At 44.3% G+C, this 23,695-nt stretch overlaps 1 long non-coding RNA gene across 10 annotated transcripts in view; it reads left to right on the top strand.

Annotated features, from left to right (window-relative positions):
* The first annotated feature begins 1,439 nt into the window (after positions 1-1,439).
* The window catches only part of LOC110257799 (uncharacterized), a 37,239-nt gene continuing 14,983 nt past the window's right edge, over positions 1,440-23,695 (top strand). Inside the window, exons 1-6 of one of the 10 annotated variants that reach the window (XR_014834604.1) lie at positions 1,440-1,842; positions 1,941-2,000; positions 3,244-3,326; positions 4,182-4,265; positions 10,033-10,159; positions 10,455-10,581. This is a non-coding gene — a long non-coding RNA (uncharacterized LOC110257799). Of the gene's footprint in view, positions 1,843-1,940; positions 2,001-3,243; positions 3,407-4,181; positions 6,926-10,032; positions 10,160-10,451; positions 10,583-23,695 lie in introns of those variants that run through there. The other 9 variants (XR_014834602.1, XR_014834603.1, XR_014834606.1 and 6 more) reach the window with 9 other exon arrangements.

Genomic DNA, 23,695 nt, shown 5'->3' with positions numbered 1-23,695 from the left:
TGGATCCTAAACCCGGTGAGCAGGGCCAGGGGTCGAACCCGAATCCTCACAAACATAACGGCAAGTCCTTAACCTCCTGAGCTACATGGGGAACTCTGAATCAATACTCTCAATTTCCTCTATGGTACCTGGCACAAAGCCAAGCACAGAGTAACAGCTGCCTACCTGAGTCCTCTCACTTCATCCTCACAATAAAAGCAGATGCCACCAACCTGTGAGGATTAAGAATCCATGTAAACCACTAACCATGGAAAGAAGCTCTTGGGAGGCTGATTTTATAGAGGAGGAAATGGAGGCCCAGAAAGGTCAACAACTTGCCCAAAGTTACACAGTTAGGAACGAGCAGAATTGGGATTGTAGGCGTTCCCGTTGGGGCGCAGTGGTTAACGAATCCGACTAGGAACCATGAGGTTGTGGGTTCGATCCCTGGCCTTGCTCCGTGGGTTCAGGATCCGGCGTTGCTGTGAGCTGTGGTGTAGGTCACAGACGCGGCTCAGATCCAGCATTGCTGTGGCCCTGGCGTAGGCCGGTGGCTACAGCTCCGATTGGACCCCTAGCCTGGGAACCTCCATATGCCACGAGAGCGGCCCCAGAAAAGGCAAAAGGACAAAAAAAAAAAAAAAAAAAGAATTGGGATTGTAGCCTGACTTTATCAGGCTCAAAGCCCATGTCGCCGTTGTCCTAAGCTTTCAAAACTGTCTACCCAAAGGGCACATGAAGCTGCTTATTTGGCTGTCCTGTTTTGCTAATTAATTTAGTCCTTGCTTAAAACCAATGAAAGTGATTAGGGTAAAGTTTTCAGGTTTCCAGAGAAAAGTCTTTAATTTTGGCACCAGAGCACAAGTAGGGGAGAGGAAGAGGCAAAGAGATGGAGAATGTAGGCAGAAGCCTTTCTTCTACTGCCACGTGTGTCTGTTTTTCAAATTAGACATCCCAGGTCTTCCATCAGGGTGGTTTGGTGTGTCCATCTAGGCAGTTTGCCACTGCTTGGAAAAGACACAAAGGCTTTTGTTCGTCATGAAAGAATTTTCTCATTCCCACCTACAGTAATTGCCAAGAATGGGATCTGTTAGAGTCATTGCAAAGAAGAATGATTGCCTTTCTGTGCCTAAGGCCACGTAGTAGAATTCGGGACCAACTCTGCAAAGACAGCAGCCTCCCATGTGGTCGGAGAGTTTCCTTTTAGATCATTTCTTTCTGGCGAAGGTCTCCGGAGCTTCAGCCACTCTGAAGACATAGGCACTTTTTTCCTTTTCTTTATTTTTTTTTGGGGGGGGTGGGTCGGGGGTTACATCCATGGCATGCAGAAGTTCCCAGGTTAGGGAGCGAACCCGCGCCACAGCAGTGATGAAGCTGGATGCTCCATCTGCTGAGCCACCAGGGAACTCCCGGGACTTGTGTGCTTTTGAATGGGACCCGACACCTCCCTGATTTTTCAGACGCAAAATCTGAGACCCAGAGAGAAGAGGGGATTTGCTCCGTGTCATGCAGCCAGAGTGATGGAACGGGGCTTTGAACCCAGATCTTCTCCCTCCTGTGGGGAAATTGAACCGAATCCAAGCACACTGAGGAATATCGAAGGATCACACGTGCTCCAGCAACTGTCTGGGGAAAACTGGGCGAGAACTGTGAGGGGCAAACGTCCAAGTAAGCCTGATGCTTACGAAAAACAGTATGTCAGAGCGACTCCTGTCACGGTGACTGCTGAAGTCAGTTGAGTATCTGCTGCTTACTAGAAGCAGGACGGCGGGTAACATCGATATAGCTTTAATTCCATATAAAGAGATGGGAAAATTCCACCATCGCTTTGGAGGCACCTGCCAGCTGCCTGCATGCATTCAGGTATTTGTTCTGCTCAACAGGTACAGTCGGCTCGCCCTCTCCTTAGGACCTGACAAAGCTTCTTTAGGTCTTGACTTTTTTCTTTTTTTCTCCTCCAGCACACCCAGGCCAGCAAACCGCACTGCAGATGGCCTTTCAACTTCGTGCCTCTTTTGCTGGTAAGGACTCATGAGGTTTTTTTCAGGTAACGAGGGAGTGGCCCTGTTGAAAGAAACAAAACCAAGCACACCCTCCCTCACTTCCTCAAGCTTTGCTCTTCCTCAGTCCAGTCGTCTGTGAACTGGGAATAATATTGCTGGGTTTTTCAGTTTTTTTTTTTTTTGTCTTTTTAGGGCCGCACCTGCAGCATATGGAGAATCAGCATATGGCTGAATCAGAGCTGTAGCTGCCGGCCTACGCCACAGCCACAGCAATGCCAGATCCGAGCCCCATCTGTGACCTGCATCACAGCTCACGGCAACGCCAGGTCCTTAACCCACTGAGCGAGGCCAGGCATCCAACCTGCATCCTCATGGATGCCAGTCAGATTCATTTCTGCTGAGCTACAAGGGAACTCCGATATTGCTGTTTTATTCAGGTGCTTTTGCCATCCCCTGCTGGATACCAGACAGCCTGCCCCCGCATGAGAATTTTCAGATATTGGGACAGTGACCCATGGGCACCAACGCGTGTGTGGTAGGCTGAAAAATGGCTCCTTGAGACATCAAGCCCTAATCCCCGGGACCTATAAACGCTACCTTATTTTAAGAAAGGGTCTTTACAGGGGAGTTCCCACTGTGGTGTAGCAGAAACGAATCCACCTAGTATCCATGAGGATGTGGGTTCGATCCCTGGCCTCGCTCAGTGGGTTGAGGATCCGGCGCTGTGGTGTAGGTCGCAGACGCGGCTTGGGTCCCATGTCGCTGTGACTGTGGCTGTGGTGTAGGCCAGCAGATGCAGCTCCGATTCAACCTCTAACCTGGGAACTTCCATAAGCTGCGAGTGTGGCCCTAAAAAAAAAAAGAAAAAGAAAGAAAAAGCAAAAGAAAGAAAAGAAAGGGTCTTTGCAGATGTGATGAAGTCAAGGATCCTGAGATGAGGCCATCAGCCTGGATTATCTGGGGGAGCCCTAAGGACAGTCACATGCATCCTCCCAAGAGGGAGACCAGGTGACACACACACAGAGGAGAAGGCCGTAGGAAGAGAAACAGAGAGAGATTTGAAGATTCCAGTTTTGAGGCTGCGGCCATAAGTCAAGGAATGCTGGCAGCCACCAGGTGCTGAAAGAGCTGGGGATAGAGTCTGCCCTGGGGCCTCCGGAGGAAGCGTGGCCCTGCCAACACCTTAATGTCAGGCAAGTGAAATTGATTCCGGTGTCCGGAACTGTAAGAAAATCCCTGTCTGTCGTTTTTCCATCACCAGGTTTGGGATATGGTGTTGCAGCCGGCACAGGGCCCTGATCCAGTTGGTTACTCACATAGTAAACAGCAGAAAGATCGCCCAAGGTGAAGGACTCGGGGCCCGTGTAGGACAAAACAGCCGTGAGCAGGTGTCCGGGTTCTCGTTGCGGCGAGGGGTGGAGCTGGTGAGGGAGTTTTGCATGGGGGCAGGGCCGTCCATGGTTTGAAATCCCCGCTGGTGCCCAGGATAGAGCTCCTGCATTGCTGAGATGTGGGGCAAAAGGGAAGCAGGAGGGATGGGGCTTGAAAGCCCTTAGGAGTCAAAAACCAAAATGCGCTTAGACAGTTTATTGCAATGATCTAACTCAGAGTTGTAAAGACTTTAGAACAGGGTTGGAGAACAAGGCTCTGCACAAGGCAATTTGTAAGAAAAATTAGCTGCTATTATTTTTACCATTTTGGGGGGGTCACACCTGTGGCATATGGAAGTTTCTGGGCCAGGGATCAAATCTGAGCCACAGCTGAGACCTGCGCCACAGCTGCGGCAGTGCTGGCTCCTTCACTCCCTGTGCCAGGCCAGGGATCGAACCAGCGCCTCCACAGGGAGAAGCTGGGTCCTGAACTTGCTGTGCCACAAGGGAACTCCCTGGGCTACCTGTCTTTATAGTCACTTTGCTACTCTGTCTTCAAAATCATTTTCATTATTTGATGATATTCCTATTATGCTTCTGAGTTTGCTTCTGTCTATGCGTCTTCCTTGATGGGGTGTAAATCTCACAGGATCGGCAACCGTGTTTGTTCCATCCGTCATGATAATCCCAGCATCCAGCATAGGGCTTACTTAGCGCAGAGTCGAACCTCAAGAAGGGTTTGTTAAGTGAATAAGTAATTTTTAAAAACCTAACATTTCCTGAAATGAATTTTCTACATCACATGCTGTCCCATTTTTTTCTGACACAGAGCGATGGAAGGAAAGACGGGTGGTGAACCGAACTGTGAAGAGAGGAACTATTAGGAAGTTGGGAGCCTGCTGATAATCACTCTGTGGGTAATAGTACTAGAACTTTCAGGAATCCATAAAGAAAAGAAATCAGTGCTGTGGTCCAACACGTTCTGTCCCTCTTTGTTTCCATGCTCTCAGCTTCAGCCTCCCCCCGCCCCGTCTCTGTCACATTGATGCATTTAATAGGGAGCTAATTGAGGTCCTGGCAGCTAGATGTTTGTTTGTTCCTGAAAGCACCTGTCCACATAACTGCACGTGGGCCAATTCCAATTCCTCTCCCTCTTCAAAATCTCTCCGGTTTGTGCCAGTCTGTATGGTGCTGCTGGGTATCAGCATGCCCCCCCCCCCATCCTGGTGGCCATCCCTTTCTTGAAGGCATCCATCTTCTGGAAGCTTCTACCACCACAGAGCTCTAGTGTCTATGGCAGTCTTTGAAGTGGTTACTTGGGCACGGTCAGAGGCTCCAGCCAAGCTGAGCCAGGCAACACAAGAAGGTGTGTGGCAGATGACAGATGGCGGCTGCTGAGTTGGTCCCGAGTCCTGGGCCAGCCCTTGGTGCTGAGCGAATGAGCATCGTATGTCCCACCTGAACCAAAAGAATTGCGACACATCGGCACCCTCGTTCGTGGACCGTCCAGACCGTCGCCTGTCTGCCCGCGTTGCCCCGCTTTCCTATCAGTAGCTTGCTCAGGCATGAATACCCAGAGCTGCTGGCTCCGCTCAAACCAGGCAGCTCGCGGCGCAGGTGGGATATGCGGGGTTCTCTCTTCTGGGAGGGGCTGCAGGCCATCCATGCACCATGGAACAGCTACTGAGCAGTCTTGGTGTTCACCAACCATTTAAAGGGACATTTTTTTTCATTCAGCGTTTCATCACCCTCGCGACCTTTATTCACACACTGTTTTAAGACATCCTTGTGGCCTTGTTATGAATATATATTTTGTTCTGGTTTTTATATGGCTACATAGACATTTTTTATTACAAAGAATTTGTAAGCCTATCATTATCTAGGCTGTATAATATTCTACCTAGTATAGTGGTTTCAACTGGGGATAATCGTGTCCCCCAGACATTTTTAATTGAGGTATAATTGACATATAACATTATATTAGTTTCAGGCATATGTCAAGGTTCAGTGTTTGTATACCCTGCAAAATGCTCACCACAGTCTGTACAGGTACCGTCCGCCACCATATACATAGTTATGCAAATTTTTTCTTTTCTCTTTCACCCTTGTGATGAAGATTTTAAGATTTAATCTCTTAGAAACGTTCACATAGGCAGGAGCGTATTATTAATTATACGCCTCATGCTGTATAGTACATCCCCACAGCTTGTTTATTTTATACTGCAAATTTGTACCTTTTCAAATTGATGAAGGGGGTCAAAAGGTAGAAACTTCCCGTGATAAAATGAAGGGGTATTGCTTTTGGATATAACGGTAAGGAGAACCTGGAGCCAGGAAATCCTTACTCCGTGATAGCTGTCCCCCTGTCCTCGCGAGAGGGTCTTGGAGCGCCGTAGACGACAGCCCTGGGAAACCATAGGTCTTTGGATGAGACTGTCAGTGTGCAGGTTGAAATCTGTTTGGGGAGGAGTTCCCGTTGTGGCGCAGTGGTTAACGAATCCGACTAGGAACCATGAGGTTGCGGGTTTGGTCCCTGGCTTCGCTCAGTGGGTTAAGGATCTGGCATTGCCATGAGCTGTGGTGTAGGTTGCAGACGTGCTTGGATCCCACGTGGCTGTGGCTGTGGCTGTGGTGTAGGCTGGCGGCTACAGCTCCAACTGGACCCCTAGCCTGGGAACGGCCCAAGAAATGGCAAAAAGACAAAAAACAAAAAAAATCCTTTTGCGGAAAAGAGGACAGGGAAGTGGAGGTATGTATACCTCCAGCCCAGGTTTGATAGGCCCAAGACTGAATTGTTCCCTCTGAGGTTGCTTCCCCCTTTGCCTTGACGGAAGGTGGTTGCGTGGGTCAGCCCGCTGGTGCACGTGGCCCGTCTTGGCTTTCAGGGTGGGATAGGAGCCCACGGAGGAGCAAGACCTCCGGTGTCGAGTCTGGGACCACCGGCCGGCTGTTTGCCGTTTCCTCCAGTCTCTCGACCCCGCAGGATTTGGCAGGCTTGGGACCAAGCTTACACCTGCGCCGAAAGAGGCCCCACTCTGGTGCCTGGGCTTTAGATGGCCTCGCTTTGAGGAGGGGACAGTGGACTGTCGGAGGTGTGCCCGCATAGAGCAGCTGGCCCCCTTCTAGATGCCCCATAAAAACCTGGGAAGCTGAATTCCTTGCCTAAGTGGCTACAAGCCCATTTCCAGAGCCTTCGCAAGCCCCTTCCCGGTGTCTGTCTTCCCAGGGACACACATGCCGTCGGTGTGGGCACCTGTGTGACCAGAGGGTGGCTGGGAAGCACGAGTTTGCTATTTGGGGGGAGAGGGGATGGAGTTTAGAAGTGCGAGTGAGTTTCCTGACAGGAGGAAGGGAGCCGGAGTGAGAAGAGAAGGGGGTAGGCGGTAGGTCACTTTTTGGGGGCGGATGTTCTACCTGTAGGTGTAGAACTTTGAGGTTTTTGCACTTGAACCTGGGCTTCCAGGTTGTCATGAAAGTATATTTGTTGAGAGAGAAGGGCAGGGCATTTTGTTAGCTGTAAAACTTTTCGATATGATTTTTTTTTTAAAGCACCATGAGTAAAAGAAAACAAAATTACGAATTGCTTTTTTTAAAAAGCACCATGAGTAAAAGAAAAAAAATTACGAACTTAGGAGTTCCCATTGTGGATCAGTGGTAATGAACCCGACTGGTATCCAAGAGGATGCAGGTTCGATCCCTGGCCTCGCTCAGTGGGTCAAGGATCCAGCGTTGCTGTGAGCTGTGGTGTAGGTCACAGATGTGGCTCAGACCCAGCGTCGCTGTGGCTGTGGCTGTGGCTGGCAGCAACAGCTCCGATTCTCGATCCCTAGCCTGGGAACTTCCATATGCCTCAGGTGCAGCCCTAAAAAGCAAAAAAAAAAAAAAAAAAAAAAAAAAAAATCCATGCTTTGGCATGTGTGAGCCTTGTGAAAGAAGCCAGTCACAAAATAGAACACATTGCCTGATTCCATTGATATAAAATACGCAGAACAGGCACATCCGTATAGACAGAGAGTAGATTAGTGGTTGCTTAAGTCTGGGGGGAGGTTAGGGATTATAAATAATGACCGACTGGCCAGGACAGAGCTCTGTGTGGTGGAAGAAATGTTCTAAAAGTGGTGAGTGGTGGTGGTGGCAAAAATATGAATTTACTAAAAATCATCGAACTGTTCATTTTAAATGGGTGATTTTATAGTATTTAAATTATATCTCAGTGAAGCTATTAAAAAAAAAAACACTCGGAGTTTCTGTCGTGGCTCAGTGGAAACGAATCTAACTAGCATCCATGAGGACCAAGGTTCGATCCCTGGCCTCACTCAGTGGGTTAAAGGATCTGGCGTCTCCGTGAGCTGTGGTGTCAGTGGCAGATGCCGCTCGGATCCAGCGTGGCTGTGGCTGTGGTGTAGACTGGCAGCTACAGCTCCCTTTTGACCCCTAGCCTGGGAACCTCTCTGTGCCGTGGGTGTGCCCCTTAAAAAGACCAAAACAAAATTAATTTACTAAAAATCATTGAATTGTTTATTGTAGATGGGTAAGATTTTATAGTATTTAAACGATATCTCAATGAAGCTATTAAAAAAAAAAAAAAAAAAAAAAACCCAAACTATAGTCCTGCCTGGGATGTGGCAAAATTGAGGAACAGAGGCCTTGCTGTCCAGTGGCTCAGAATTTAGAATCTCTAATTCTCATGCTAATCTCAAGTTTTTGGTCCTCTACTAATTGCTCCTGATAATAGAGATTTTCTTCCTGATCTGAGTGAGAAACTCTTGGAACAGCCTCTGGCAGCGGAAGCTGTTGCCTTTTTAAAAACCCATCCTCGCCTCACCGCCAGGCATCGTGAAAACCACGCAAACCCTACACCTCTTGAAAACAGACAGCTGGACGTCCCCCACCACGTCTCAGGCACAAGGCGTGCGGCCCAGGCCGGGCGGCAGTGTTTCGAATTTTGCTTCCAGTATCCAGGCTGTGGAGCTGGCAATCGGGGACCCTGGATGTGATCAAGCTGAATCTCTCCTGAATGTTTCCCAGCCAGCCTCGGCAATCTATAGCGTAATTGTATTCTGCCACCGAGCTCTCAGCAATACCATCGTGCAGACCTTCCAAATGCTTAATGTGGTCATTAGCTGCGCAGCATAGTAGAAATTCGTGGATATGGTACAGGGTTGGGGAGAAGCTATTTTTTAAACGGAGACAAATAGCAGAACAGCTGCAGCCTTCTGCCAGGAGACTCTATTTTCCTTGCTTCTTTAGGAGTTTGGAATTAACTCCGGAGAGCGCGGTTGAAAAATTAGAGTTGGACGGAACCAAAATAACTCAGAAGGGGGGGTCCAGGCGTGGAGGGAATGCTCTCCTGCGAGGGCACAATGGCTCCTTCCTGCAGCCGACAGACAGCAGGCACCGCAGCGGGGAGAGGCCCAGGGAGGTGGCCGTCCTTCTGTGGCTGAGGTGGGGGAGTGCACAGCCCTGGTCCTGCCGTTTCAGTGTAAAATTGCCTCCGAGCCAGTAGGAGATTCCAACTTGTAGGAAGAGAAAAATTGGAAAGAGGAAAAAATGAGTCCAAATCCGAAAAGTAACATTAAGAAATCTTTTCTTCAGGACTGGAGTGTTGGGTTTTGGTTTTTGGGTTTTGGCCCCGCCCACCCATGGCAGGTGGACGTTCCTTGGGCCAGGGATCCAACCCACTGTACCACCAGGGAACTCCTTGATTGTGTGGCTATTTAAATTTGAATTAATTCAATGAAATTAAAATTTCACCTCTTCAGTCTTGCCACATTTCAGGTGCCGAATGGCCACATGGAGCTAGTGGCTACCATCTTGGACTTTGTGCATAGGGAACATTTTCATCATTACAGAAGCTCTGTGGAACAGGGCTATTGAATCTAGGATAATAAGAGGAGATATTTGGTCTGGTCCCGCCTGTTTATCCTATAAACAGGGAAGCGTTATCCGTTGAGGAAATATGATTTTATGAGATTACGTTGGGGGCCTACAGGCATTATGGATACACATGCAGCTCTTGTCACTTGCCCTGATCAGACCTGCATCCTCAGGCTCTCAGCCTCCGGTTCTCAAACCTGGCTCCACCTTAGAATCATCTGGAGAGATTTTCAAATGCCCAATGCTCGGCCCACAAAGCTGACCAATGAAATCAGAATTTCTGGGGAGGCAGATCAGGCATCAGGTTTCTAAAAAAAACAGTAAACTGGGGAGTTCCTGTCATGGCGCAGTGGAAACGAATCCAACCAGGAACCATGAGGTCTCGGGTTCTATCCCTGGCCTCACTGAGTGGGTTAAGGATCGGCGTTTCGGTGAGCTGTGGTGTAGGTCGCAGGTGCTGCTTGGATTCGGCATTGCTGTGGCCGTGGTGTAGATGAGCAGCTGCAGCTCTGATTGGACCCCTAACCTGGGAACCTCCATATGCTGTGGGTGCAGCCCTCAAAAGACAAAAATAAAATAAAATAAAATAAAAAATAAAGAACAGTAAACTTTAGAATAATTTTAACTTTACAGAAAATTTGCAAAAATAATGTGGAGAATTCCCATACACCCCCACCCCCCCCAGATTTCCATGTTATTGATATCTTACATTACTGTCCTACATTTGTCACAATTAATAAGCCAATATCAATGTATTGGTCCAGACTTCATTCAGATTTCCTAATGTCCCTTTTCTGTCCCAGGATTCCATCCAGGATAGATATTAAATTACATTCGGTGGTCACGTCTCCTGAGGCTCCAGGGTCGTGACAGTACCTGAGACTTTCCTTGCTCGTGATGACCTTGACAGTTTTGAAGCGCACTGGTCAGGTATTTTGCCGAATGACTCTCAGTTGTGATGTGTCTGTTGTATTTCTTGTGATTAGATGAGGTTATGGGTTTGGGAAAGATCCCAGCAGTAAAGCGCCATTTTCATGTCATTATGTCAAGAGTCATTATACGCCAGCAACATACACCTCTCTATTGAACTGGTTGCCGTAGTGTTTGTTAGGTTTGTCCACTGTAAAATTAGTCCATTTCCTCCCTTCCTAACTACATCCTTTTGTTTGTTTTGTTTTTCCGACTGCGCCCTCGACCTGCTTCTGCATGACCGGCGCCACAGCAGAGACCATGCTGGATCCTTAAACAGCTGAGCCACCAGGGAGCTCCTAAGTGCACCATTTTGGAAGGAAGTCACTGCCCAGCCCACATTTGAGGAGTGGGGCATTACCGTCCACTTCCTTGGGGTGAGGGTGAGTACATAAATTATTTGGAATTCTTCTCCATGGGAGATTTATTTTTTCTCGTCCATTTATTTCTTCAATTATTTGATTATGTAATAGGGACTCATGTACATTTACTCTGTACTTCAGGTTGTAAAATCCAACAAGGTGTTTATTTTGTCGCTCAAATTGTTCCACGTCTGGCGATTGGCAGCTCTTTCAGTTGACACGTATAGCACTTTGACATAACCCTATCAATCTAGGGTTTTGTTTTATTTATTTATCTACTTACTTTTAGCACTTCCTTTAGTAGGATCATCTTATATAGGTCCTGACCCATTCCTAGAATCAGCCAGTTCTCCAAAAGAGACCTGGTAAAGATTGAAGACGAAAAAACTGAGAGCTGGGCACTAAGCGTGCTTGTTGCTGGAGTCATTGCTTCGAAGACCGTAGCTGACAGTGCAAAGAAACGTATGTGCATGTACGAGCCTGAGTACATGCACACATGTCTAGAAATACATATATATTTTTGGTCTTTTTAGGGCCGTACCTGCAGCATATGGAGGTTCCCAGGCTAGGGGTCCCATTGGAGCTACAGCTGCCGGCCTACACCCCAGCCACAGCCACACCAGATCTGAGCCTTGTCTTCCACCTACACCACAGCTCATGCAACACTAGATCCTTAACCCACTGAGCAAGGTCAGGGATCCAACCCGCACACTCATGGAGACTAGTCGGGTTCGTTACTGCTGAGCCACAACAGAAACTCCTCCATAAATATTTCTATTTGGAACCATCTGTATCTATAGTAAGTTAAAATGAGTTCATACAGTTGTCTCTACAAGTATCAGAACCATGGGGTTCATTGGAGCCTTCCTTCCTCGTCTGTATCCTCTCAGTCCAGCAGTGAGAAATCTGGCTCCTGCCATATGCCATCCATTTACTTGGGTCAGTCCAAGTATCCACGTCTAGAGGTACCAGAATTGCTAACGCACAGCGGGAAACAAATGTATCACCTAGAGAACAGTGATTATGCACGGTTCCCACTGTCTTTAGCCTTACAGACGCCTCTCATCGCCAGAGTTCTTCAGCTCAGCGCTTCCCCCCAACCCCTTTCAGTAAGGTTGTTTCATTAATTTGTAAGGCAGTTAGATTATTTTTCACACGATGCATTTCACCTTGGGATCCCTTGACATCCTAAGTGCGTTGCAAAATTTGCGTACTTAAGGGATACGCTTTGTACTGTGAAGTTTTATGGGTTTGGCAAAGGAATGGCTCTGTGATCATCTACGTGGGCAAAGAATCTGGAAGAGAATGGATGTGTGTACGTGTAGCACTGAGTCGCTTTGTTGTACAGCAGAAATGCTCACCGCCTTGTCCATCGACCCGACGTTCATCAACCTTTATTTATTTTTAAATAAAACTTTAAAAAAACGGGAAAAAGAATTGAAAATGCATAGCCTCACGTACCCACCATTATAGTACCATTCAGAATGGTTTCACTGACGTAAAATAATCCTTTGTATTCAACCCCCTCCCACCCCACTCCAAACCCCTGGCACCTCGCTTTCTTCGCCATCTCTATGATTCTGCTTTTCCCACGATGTCATCTAAATCGAGTCCTACAGTATACAGCCTCTTTCACTCAGCAAAATGTATTTTTGTGTGTGCTGGCTATTGCATGGTGTGACAGCTCATTGATTTTTATTACCGAATAGTATGTTCCATGGTGTGGATATACCCTGGTTTATTTATTCACCTATTAAAGGACATCCTGGTCGTTTCCAGTTTGGGGCAATTCAATTAAAACAGCTGTAAACATTCACATGCAGATTTGGGGGAGGCCATCCATTTTCAAATCAGTTCGGTAAATACCTCGAAGCAGGATTAGTGGATCGCTTGGCAAGGCTATGTTCAGCTTTGCAAGAAACGGCCAAGTTGTCTTCCAAAGTGGTTGTATCATTTTGCATTCCCTCCAGCGATGAATGAGAACGCTTGTTACTCAGCATCTTTGCCAACAATTGGTATTGTCAGTTTGGGGCCATCCTAATACATGTGGGTTTTTTTTTTTTAAAGTTATTCAGATATATGGTTTATATACATTTAAAATAGGTACATTCTGGGAGTTCCCGGTGTGTCTCAGTGCGTTAGGAACACGACATAGTGCCTGTGAGGATGTAGGTTTGATCCCTGGTCTTGCTCAGTGGATTGAGGCTCTGGTGATGCTGTAAGCAGCTCAGACACAGTGTTGCCAGCCATAAAATAAAAATAAAAGAGATACATTCTATCACCATAGACTAGATACATTTTTCCTAGAAGTTCATAAAAATGGAAACAGGGCACATGAACCCTTTTTGTGTTTGATTTCTTTCGCTGACACTAATATTTTGGTGACTCAGTGGTGTTGTTTGCAGAGTAGCCCTTTCTTTTCTGTTGTGTAGTAGTATTCCATGGTGTCAATGTGCCACACTGAGTTACCCATTCATATGTTTGGAATAATTGGGTTGTTTTCAATTTTTGAGTATTGCAAATAAATATGCTGTGAACATTTTATATTTAACTCACTTGGGTAAATACATAGCAGTGGGGTGGCTGGGATGTATGTTAGGTGTTTGCTTAGCAGTTTAAGAAACTGTCAGTTTTCCAAATTGGTTGTATCCTCTTATAGTCTCACCAGCAGTAAATGAGAGTTTTAGTCATTTCACATTCTTGCCAACACTTGGTATTAAAAATCTTTTTAATATTAACTATTAGAGATGTTTTGTGTGGTTTGAAATTGCATGTTTCTGATAATTCGTGGTGTGGAATATCTGTTCCTATGCTTGGTGACCGTTGACATACCATCTTTATGATGGGTCTGTTCAAGTCTTTTGTCAATTTTCTAATCGAGTTGTTTTCGGACCATTGTGCTGTAAGATTTGTTTGCACGTTCTGTGTACAATTTTTTTGTGTTTTTCTTTTTATAGGAGCACCTGCAGTATATGGAAGTTCATGGCTAGGGGTCGAATAGGAACTGCAGCAGAGGCCACCACCACAGCCACGGTAACACTGTTCCAAGATGCATCTGCGACCTACACCATGGCTTGTGGCAATGCTGGATCCTTAATTCACTCCGCGAGGCCAGGGGTTGAACCTACATCCTCACGGAGACAACGTCACAGCCTTAACCCGCTGAGCCACAATGGGGCCTCGTGTATACAATTCTTTTGTCAGATATATGTATTACAGATAGTTTCTCCTTGTTCCCTTGGCTTGATTTTTCACTTCTCCAGTATTTTCTCATGAGGACCAGATATTTTTGTGTTAATGAAGTCGAATTTATCATTTTTTCTTTTATACATCATATTTGCATCCAGTTTAACAAAATTTTGCCTACCCAAAGCTGCAACGATTTTCTTCTATGATGTCTTATCAGAGTTTCATATTTTTAGCTTTTAGTCTATAATCTTTCATGAATTAATTTCTTAGGATAGTCTGTGTACATGATCATGTTGTTTGTATAGGAAAAGAATTTGTATTTGTATGTATATATTTTTTCCCATATATTTTACTGCCTTATTGCAATAACTAGGATCTCTAGTACAATGTTGAATAGAAGTGGTCGGAGTTGACATTCTCGCTTGTTCCTGCTGTTAGGGAGAAATCAGTCTTCCACTATTAAGTGTGATGTTAATTTTAGTGGGGCTTTTTTAAACATCTTTTTTGGGGGGCCACACCTGAGGCATGTGGAAGTTCCCAGGCCAGGGGTTAAACCCACACCACAGCAGTGACCTGAGCTGCTGCAGTGAAAATGCCAGGTCCTTAACCCACTGCACCACAAGGGAACTCCTAACAGGCCCCCTTTTTAGACTGACTTCTATTTGTAATTTGTTGACAGGTTCAACCATGAATGGATATTGGAGATTTTTTGTTTGTTTGTGTTTTTTTGCTTTTTAGGGCTGCCCCTGTGGCACGTGGAGGTTCCCAGGCTGGGGGTCTAATCGGAGCTGGAGTTGCAGGCCTACACCAGAGCCACAGCAATGCCAGATCCCAACCGTGTCTGCAACCTACACCACAGCTCACGGCAACGCTGGATCCTTTAACCCACTGAGCGAGGCCAGGGGTCAAACTTGCATCCTCATGGATGCTAGTCAGATTTGTTTCTGCTGAGCCATGATGGGAACTCCTTTTAACCATTTACAATTGTCCAGGTCAGTGCAACCATCACCACCACCCATCCTTAGAACCCTTTTCATCTTGTACAACTAAAACTCTGTCCCCGCTGAGTTAGGTTCCTTCTGTCCCTAGTTTATTGAGTGTTTTTTTTTTTTTAAATCATTAAAGGGTGTTGACTTCTCTCAAATGCTTTCCGTACCAATTGAGATGATCATGTGTTTTCTTCCTTTATTCTGTTAATGTGATGTATTGCATTAATTGATTTTCATGTGTTGAAGCATAATATCCTTTTGTTGGTCTTTAAATATTTGTGGAATCTTTAGTAATGTCACCTCTCTCATTTGTGATATTGATAATTTGTTTTTTTTTTCACTTCTTCCCCTTATCATCATGGCCAGGTGCTTCTCAATTGTATAGATTAACTCAATAAACCAGATTTTTGGAGTTCCCGTTGTGGCGCATCAGGAAGAAATCCAACTACGAACCATGAGGATGCGGGTTAGGTCCCCGGCCTTGCTCAGTGGGTTGGGGACCCAGTGTTGCTGTGAACTGTGGTGTAGGTCACAGACGTGGCTCGGATCCTGCGTTGCTGTGGCTCTGGCGTAGGCTGACTGCTGTAGCTCCAATTCAACCCCAGCTTAGGAACTTCTATGTGCCCTGGGTGCGGGCCTAAGAAAAAGCAAAACAAACCAACCAACCAGATTTCTCTTTCATTGATTTTGTCTATTGTTTGTGTTTTCTATTGCAGTGATTCTGATCTGATCCTTATTATTTCCGTTCTTATGCTTAGTTTGGGTTTCCTTTGCTCTTTTTTCCTAGTGCTTTAACATACAAGCCGAGATCATTGATCTGAGACCTTTCTTATTTTCCAACAGAGGTGTATAATGCAATATATTTTCTTCGACGTATTGGATATGCCGTATTTCCCTTTTCATTTAGTTTTAACACATTTTAAATTTCCATTGTGATTTCTTCTTTGTCTCCTAAGTTATTTATATGTATTTTATTTAGTTTACAAATATTTGGAGATTTTTCAGATATCTTTCCCGTTGATTTCTGCTGTAATTCGATAGTGGTCAGAAAACACACTTTATATAACTTGAATCTTTTAAAATTTAATTTGGCTTGTGTTAAGGCCCCAGTATGGCATGTCTTGGTAAACGTTCCATGTGCATGTAAAAACGAAAGTGTGTTCTGCTGCGTAGGTTAATTAGGTCCAATGGACTGATTTTCTTGTTTAGGTCTGCTGATTTTTATGTACATACTTTCTATCAGCTATGGAGGGAGAGGAGTATTATAATCTCATTGTATTGTATTGTATTGTATTGTATTATTTTTTGTCTTTGTCTTTTTAGGGCCACACTTGTAGCCCATGGAGATTCCCAGGCTAGGGGTCGAATCGGAGCTGCAGCTGCCGGCCTACACCACAGCCACAGCCACGCGGTATCCGAGCCGTGTCTGCGACCTACACCACGGCTCACAGCCACGCCGGATCCTTCACCCACTGAGTGAGGCCGGGGATCGAACCCACTTCCTCACGGTTACTAGTTGTGTTTGTTAACCGCTGGGCCGTCATGGCAACTCCTCATCTCCCATTTTAACGGTGGATTTTTCTCTACTAATTTTGAAGTTCTTTTAGTTTTTCTTTACATATTTAAAAACTCAGTTCTTAGGTTCGGAAATGGTTTGTTATGTTCTATTGATAAAAAAATGATCTTCTTTATCTCTAATAATATTCTTTCCTCTGAAATCTGCTCTGTTGGACAGTAATATAGCAATTCCAGCCTTCTTTGGACTAGTGTCGGCATGAGATTTTAGCCTATTTTTGTCTTTATATTTAAAGTGGCTTTCTTATGGGCAGCATATAGGTGGGTTTTATTTTTTATCCGATCTAATTATCTCCAACCGTTGTGCGTGTGGCGTTTAGGCGGTTTATATGTATTCTGATTCTTGATACTGTTGGGTTTAAATCTCTTTGTTTCTCTTTCTGCCGTCTTTTGGATGAACCCAGTGTTTTTTTGTATTTCCATTTTATCTCCTTTGTTTGTTTATTCGCTGTAACTCTCAGTGTCCTTATTCGGTGCTTCCCGTAAGGTTTATTATATATATTATTGTACTTATTACGATCTGCATTCAAGTGACATTATACTGTTTCACATAAAGTGTGAGAACCACACAGAAGTATGCTTCGATTTCTCCCCTCCTGACCTTTGTGCTATCATTTTCATACATTATTCTTCAGCGTATATTATAAATCCCTGGCACAATGTTTTCTCTTTAAAACACTCCATTATCTTTTTCAGCATCTTTATTGAGGTTTATCCATCTACTACAGAATTCACCCATTTTAAGCATACAATGCCATGGTTTTTATTGTGTTCAGGGCTGTGTTCAACCGCACCATAGGCACGTTTAGATTTTTATCACGTCCCTACACTCTGTCCCCACTCTTCCCCCAGCACTAAGCAACCGCTGTCAGGCTCTCTGTCTCTGTGGATCCCTCTTCTGGACTTTCGTGTGAATGGAACCATCTAGTGTGATTTCCAATGAGAAATCTTCCGTTATCCTATCTTTGTTTATCTATACATACTATATTTTTCTTTTTTTCCTCTGGCTACTTTTAAGATTTTCTTTTTATCACTGGTTTCAAGCCATTTGATTATTATATGCCTTGGTGTAGCTTTCGTCATGTTTCTTATCCTTGGGTTTGTTGAGCTTCATGGGTCTGCTGATTGATAGTTGTCATTAACTTCTGAAATATTTTGGCCATATTTCCTCAAGCATGTTTTGAATTTTCCTTCTCTCCGCTGTCTTTTGAGAACTTCAATTATATATGTATTTGATTGCTTGCAGTCGTGCCACATTTCACTGATGCTTTGTTTATTTCTTTATGCTTTTAGCTCGTTTTCACTGTGTTCCATTTTAGATGGTGTGCATTGTTATGTCTTCATAATCTTTTCATCTGCAATGTGTAATCTGTCATTAATCCCATCTAGTATATTTTTCATCTTAGCCATTCCCTATCTCTACTTAACCTGTCCTATCTTTCCTGTAGCTCCTTGCACACATGGAATACAGTGATAATAATTGTTTTGGAGTTCCCATTGTGGCGCAATGGAAATGAATCTGACTAGTATCCATGAGGCTGCAGGTTCGATCCCTGGCCTTGCTCAGTAGGTCAGGGAACTGGTGTTGCCATGAGCTGTGGTGTAGGTCGCAGACATGGCTCAGACCTGGCGTGGCCATGGCTGTGGCATAAGCCAGCAGCTGTAGCTCCAATGCAACCCATCGCCTGGGAACTTTCATAGGCCACAAGTGTGGCCCTAAAAAGAAAAAAAAAGAAAAAAATTGTTTGAATGTCCTTTCGTACGAATCTCACCATCCATGTCATTTCTCTCTTGACCTCAATAGATTTTCCTCCTCATTTTGTGTTGTGTTTTTCTTCTTCTTTGCCTGTCTGGTAGTTTTTAAATTGGATGTCAGGAATTGTCTGTTTTACCTTATTGTATACTGAATGAATATTCTTGAGTTTTGTTCTGGGATACAGTTATTTGGAAATAGATTGATCCTTTCAAGTCTTGCATGAACAAAACTCCGTTAGTTGGGCGAGAACAGGGTTTAGTCTAGGGTTTATCTTTCACCACTACTGAGGCAACATCCTTTTTTATTACTCGACCTTGGATTTCTCAATGTCAGTTTCAATGATATTTTGGGACAGGTCATTCCTTGTGGTGGGGGGCTCTCCTGTGCATTGCAGGATGTTTAACAGTATCCCGGCCCTTCCAAACTATATGCCAGCAGCATGCCCCCAGCTGTGACAACCAAAAATGTCTCCAGACATTGCCAAATGTCCCCTGAGGGACAAAACAGCCTTCCACTTGGGAACCGCAGCTCTAAGAGATGCTCACTTAATTATGCGATTTCCCACACTGACTGTAGACAACAGGCACTGTTCCTGACTGTGTGTCATCTCTGGGCACTGTTCCTGGTGGTCTTTTTTTGCTGGTTATTTCCCTGGCCTTGGGTCGTTGCCTCACTTGCACGCATTGATCAGTACTTTTCTGAATATTCGAGGGAGACCCCTGAACATCCCTGGACTTCTCTTTGTTTGCAGCGCTCTCCTTTCTGGCGCTCTGTCATGTGAACGCTAGTCATTCTCATTTCCTCAGCGTCTCATCTCTGTGTACTCAGTTCAGGGTGACTTCCTAGGTTCCCTTCCCTTGTTGTACCCTGCAAACCCTCTCCAGGTATTGATGTGGTGCAATATTAGGACTTATCTCATTTGTCTTTTATATTTCAAGGGGTAATTGTTTTTCATCACCGGATGTCCAATTTTTTTTTTTTTTTCCTTTTTGTCTTTTCTAGGGCCGCACCTGTGACATATGGAGGTTCCCAGGTGAGGGGTCGAATCGGAGCTGTAGCCACCCACCTATGCTAGAGCCACAGCAACACGGGATCCCAGCCACGTCTGTGACCTGCACCACAGCTCACGACAATGCCGGATCCTTAACCCACTGAGTGAGGCCAGCGATCGAACCCGAAACTCCATGGTTCCTAGTCGGATTCGTTAACCACTGAGCCACAATGGGAACTCCTGATGTCCACTATTTTTAGTGACAAGGTTTGCATATTTTGTCTAGTTTGTTTTCAGTTGATTCAAGTGGGAAGGTAAAGCCCTTTCATACTTCGTCTTGCCTGGAAGTAAAAGTAACATTTAGCAGCTTTTTTAAACTTGCAAATATTTGGGACTTTTCCAGATATTTTTATTATTTGTTTCTAGTTTAATTCCACTGTGGCCATAGATGTGTCCCTGCATGATTTCAATTATTTTAAATATATTGAGACATGTTTTACGGCCTAACATATAGGATATTTTGGTGAAAAGTGCAATGTGAACTTGAAAAGAATGTGCTTTGTGCTGTTAGTGGATGGACTGTTTTATAAAGTCATGTAGTGAAATTGGTTAATGGCGTTGCTCCATTCTTCTATATCCTCACTTATTTGTGATTACACGTGTATCAATTACTGAAGGCAGAATATATATAATTGTGGATTTGCCTATTTTTCATTTCGTTTCTGTCTGTTGTTGCTTCATGTACTTTGCAGCTCTGTTATTGATGCCATATGTATTTAGAATTACTATGCCTTTTGATGAATTGATCCCTTATAATCATAAAATTTAAGTGTCCCTCACTAGCCTCGGTGACATTCCTTGTTCTGAAGTCTACTTTGCCTGTTGTTAATATAGCTCATCCGGCTTTCTTATGGTTAGTGCTTGCATGCTATGTATTTTCCTATCCTTTTAGTTTTATACAATTTGTGTCTTCATATTGAAAGTGGATTTTTTGGAGTTCCCCTTGTGGCTCAGCGGCTTACCAACCCAACTCCTACCCTTCGATCCCTGGCCTTGTTCAGCAGGTTAAGGATTCACCGTTGCCATGAGCCGAGGTGTAGGTTGCAGACCTGGCTCACATCTTGTGTGGCTGTGGCTCTGGCGTAGGCCGGCAGCTGCAGGTCCTATTGGACCCCTAGCCTGGGAACTTCCATATGCTGCAAGTGCAGCCCTAAAAAGAAAAAAAAAAATGGATTTTTATTTTTTTTTTTGTCTTTTTGCCTTTTCTAGGGCTGCTTCCGGGGCATATCGAGGTTCCCAGGCTAGGGGTCGAATCGGAGCCGTAGCTGCCGGCCTACACCAGAGCCACAGCAACTCAGGATCCAAGCCAGGTCTGTGACCTACACCACAGCTCACAGCAATGCCGGATCCTTAACTCACTGAGCAAGGCAACGGTGAATCCTTAACCTGCTGAACAAGGCCAGGGATTGAACCCGCAACCTCATGGTTCCTAGTCGGATTCGTTAACCACTGCACCACAACGGGAACTCCTAAAATGGATTTTTTATACAGCATTTAATTATTCTTGCAGTCCAATAACATTTGATAATAATTGGCATATTTACACCATTTACATTTAATTTAATTATCAATTTGTTTGAATTGAAATAGATTTAAATATTGCTGTTTTCTTTCTCTTCCACCTTCTAAGGAATTGTTCTTTGTTCATTTTTTTTCCGTTCCTGAATTTGTTAGTATTATTTGAGTATTTTGTTGGTATTCCATGGTCTCCTCTCGTGGTTTATTAGCTCTGCCTCTTTTATTTTTGTAGTCGTTGCATTGGCATTTGCAATATGTATATTCATCTTACATGGTCTTACTGTAATGATACTATACCCCTTAGTAAATGGTAAGAACCCTATAGCAACAGTCTTTCATTTTCTTCTCCTTTCCTTCATAATGTCATTTTGGTGATTCTCTCTCTACATGTGTTCTTAACACCAAAATGCCTAGTTATGTTTGCTTTAAACGGTCACTTAACTTTTGAAGACATTACAAATAATGTGAAGAAAATGTTGAACTATTTACCAACGTGTTTAACCTTTCCGGTTCTCTTTATTTCTGTGTATAGATCCATGTTTTTATCTGGTATCAATTTCATCCTGTTGGATTCCTTTAAGATTTCTTGTAGTGCAGGGTTGATGTCAGTGAATCGTGTCAGATTTTGTTTGTCCGGAAAATTATTTTATTTGCTTTTCTTTCTGAAAGATGTTTTCCCTGGGTGTAAAATTCTGAGTAGGTAGTTTTCTTTCTTCAGCACTTTCGTTTTTCCATTATCTTCTGGCTTGCATAGTTTCTGATGAGAAGTTTGTTGTGATTCTTATGTTTGTTCTTCTGTATGTAATATGTCTGTTTTCTCTGCTGTTATTTTTTTCCTTATCATTATTTTTTTTTGTCTTTTGTCTTTTTGTTGTTGTTGTTGCTATTTCTGGGGCCGCTTCCCACGGCATATGGAGGTTCCCAGGGTAGGGTTCGAATCGGAGCTGCAGCCACCAGCCTACGCCAGAGCCACAGCAACGTGGGATCCGAGCCGCGTCTGCAACCTACACCACAGCTCACGGCAACGCCGGATCGTTAACCCACTGAGCAAGGGCAGGGACCGAACCCTCAACCTCATGGTTCCTAGTCGGATTCGTTAACCACTGCGCCACGACGGGAACTCCCTCCTTATCATTATTTTTAAGGAATTCTGTTATGATACGTATTAGTGTGTGTGTGTGTGTGTGTGTGTGTGTGTGTGTGTGTGTGTGTTTAATCTTTATTCTGTTTGGAATATTGTCTCTCTTTCCCTATTGGGATGAAAGACCTATGGTAATGGGGATACTGTCTGTTTTGTTTACTGCCATATCCCTAGCATGTAGAACTGTGCCTGGCACGTTGTAGGTACTTGCAGATATTTATTGGATGAGTGAATGAATTCCAGTAGTGGTACATGCTTTGGCAAAGCTGCTGAGTAGTCCCAGACCCTTTGAAGCTCCCTGGATCTTGGCTGTTCCAAGCCTTTTTTCTTCAGTTTTCCCATAATCTTATGAGCTTCCCCATGGTCTTCCAGTGCCTTTTCATTTTTTCTCAAGTTACACAGAATCCTTCTTTGTTACTTATAATCCAGGACCACCAGCTGAAAACCTACCTCTAAGAATGCCTTTTTTCAAATCCGGAGCATTATGTTGTCAGTATCAATGGAGGACCAAGGACACATGATCTGAGATGTAATTCCTGTGAGTTGTTGAAGTTAGAATTGCTATGATTACGGATTCAATTCTGTCACCATTTGCTGAAATATTAACATTTCTAGGACACTTGTAGGATTTATGGGGATAATATCCAGTCAGATATTTAATGTCAAGAGAAACCTGGGAAAAGGGAGTCAGATGCTTGCTTTATCTATATTACTCATTTGGCAAGGACTCAATAGTCTTCTGACACACTTCCATGTCTCTGTCTGCTGTCTGTCTCTAGGGTGATTGCACTTTTTTTTTTCACCACACCCACAGCATGCAGAAGTTCCTGGGCCAGGGATGGAACCTGTGCCACAGCAGTAAACAGAGCCACAGCAGTGACAACACTGAATCCTTAACCTGCTAAGCCACAGGAGAACTCCAAGGGTGATTGCATGTTTAATAAGAGTAGTTGTTACTTGTCTTAAAAGCAGAGATCCATGACCTGAATTTTGGATGCGTGATAGACCACAAAATTTAGTAGATTCACCTCGGTGTGAATCTATTCCTCTAGCTTATTGACTAAAGCTTTGTCAAGTCCATCCTTCAAGTGGCTTTTGTGATACAGAACCAATATTATGAAGGAGAATGCTTAGAACACTCTCCGTAAGTGTCTCATGTTTTTTTCAGGACACCATCTCTGAAAGAGCCTTCATCCTCAGGTCAATTTTAATTTAATAGGTACCACGCATTTATTTTCTGTACTTTCTTAAATAGCTCTAAGGGGCCAAGCCCAGGATATCTCATTTATTGAGCTTCGCTTTATTGAGCTTCACAGATACTGGATTTTTTTTAGACATTAAAGATTTGTTCCAACCCTGCATGGAGCAAATATATCAGCACTACTTTTCCACCTGCATTTACTCACTTCACATTTCTGTGTCACATTTTGATAATTCTTACCATATTTCACACCCTCCGCTAGCAAAGAGATTATTACATCCTGAAGGCTCAGATGATGGCTAGCATCTTTTCACAATAAATTCCTTTTAATTCAGGCATAGACATTTTTTTTTTAGACATAATGCTCTTGATCACATAGTAGGCTACAGTATGGTATAAACATAACTTGAATATGCACTGGGAAGCCAAAAGCTCTGTGCGACTCACTTTATTGTAATATTCTCTATTGTGGTGGTTGGTATTGAAACCGTGATATCTCTGAGGTACAGCCTGCACAGGCTCTAAGATAATTTGTAACTAGGTGAGCAGGCTGCTTCATCAGAGCCTCCTTAGTGGGAAAGTAGTTGCTAAAAATCTACAAAAAAAAAATGAATTCTTTCTTTCCATCTGGGAAAGAAATACTTATACCCCAGTGGGTCTGTAAATCCCTCTTCATCGTTATTATTCTGCTTCATCTGAAGCCATTTACTAGCTC

Source organism: Sus scrofa, chromosome X, assembly GCF_054392235.1.
Source record: "Sus scrofa isolate SSC_HxYL_T2T_F1_AM1 chromosome X, Sscrofa_HxYL_maternal_Yorkshire_Landrace_v2.0, whole genome shotgun sequence".
NCBI classification, from domain to species: Eukaryota; Metazoa; Chordata; class Mammalia; order Artiodactyla; family Suidae; genus Sus; species Sus scrofa.
The sequence above is the reverse complement of the archived record's forward strand: the minus strand, read 5'-3'. Positions and strand labels throughout refer to the sequence as shown.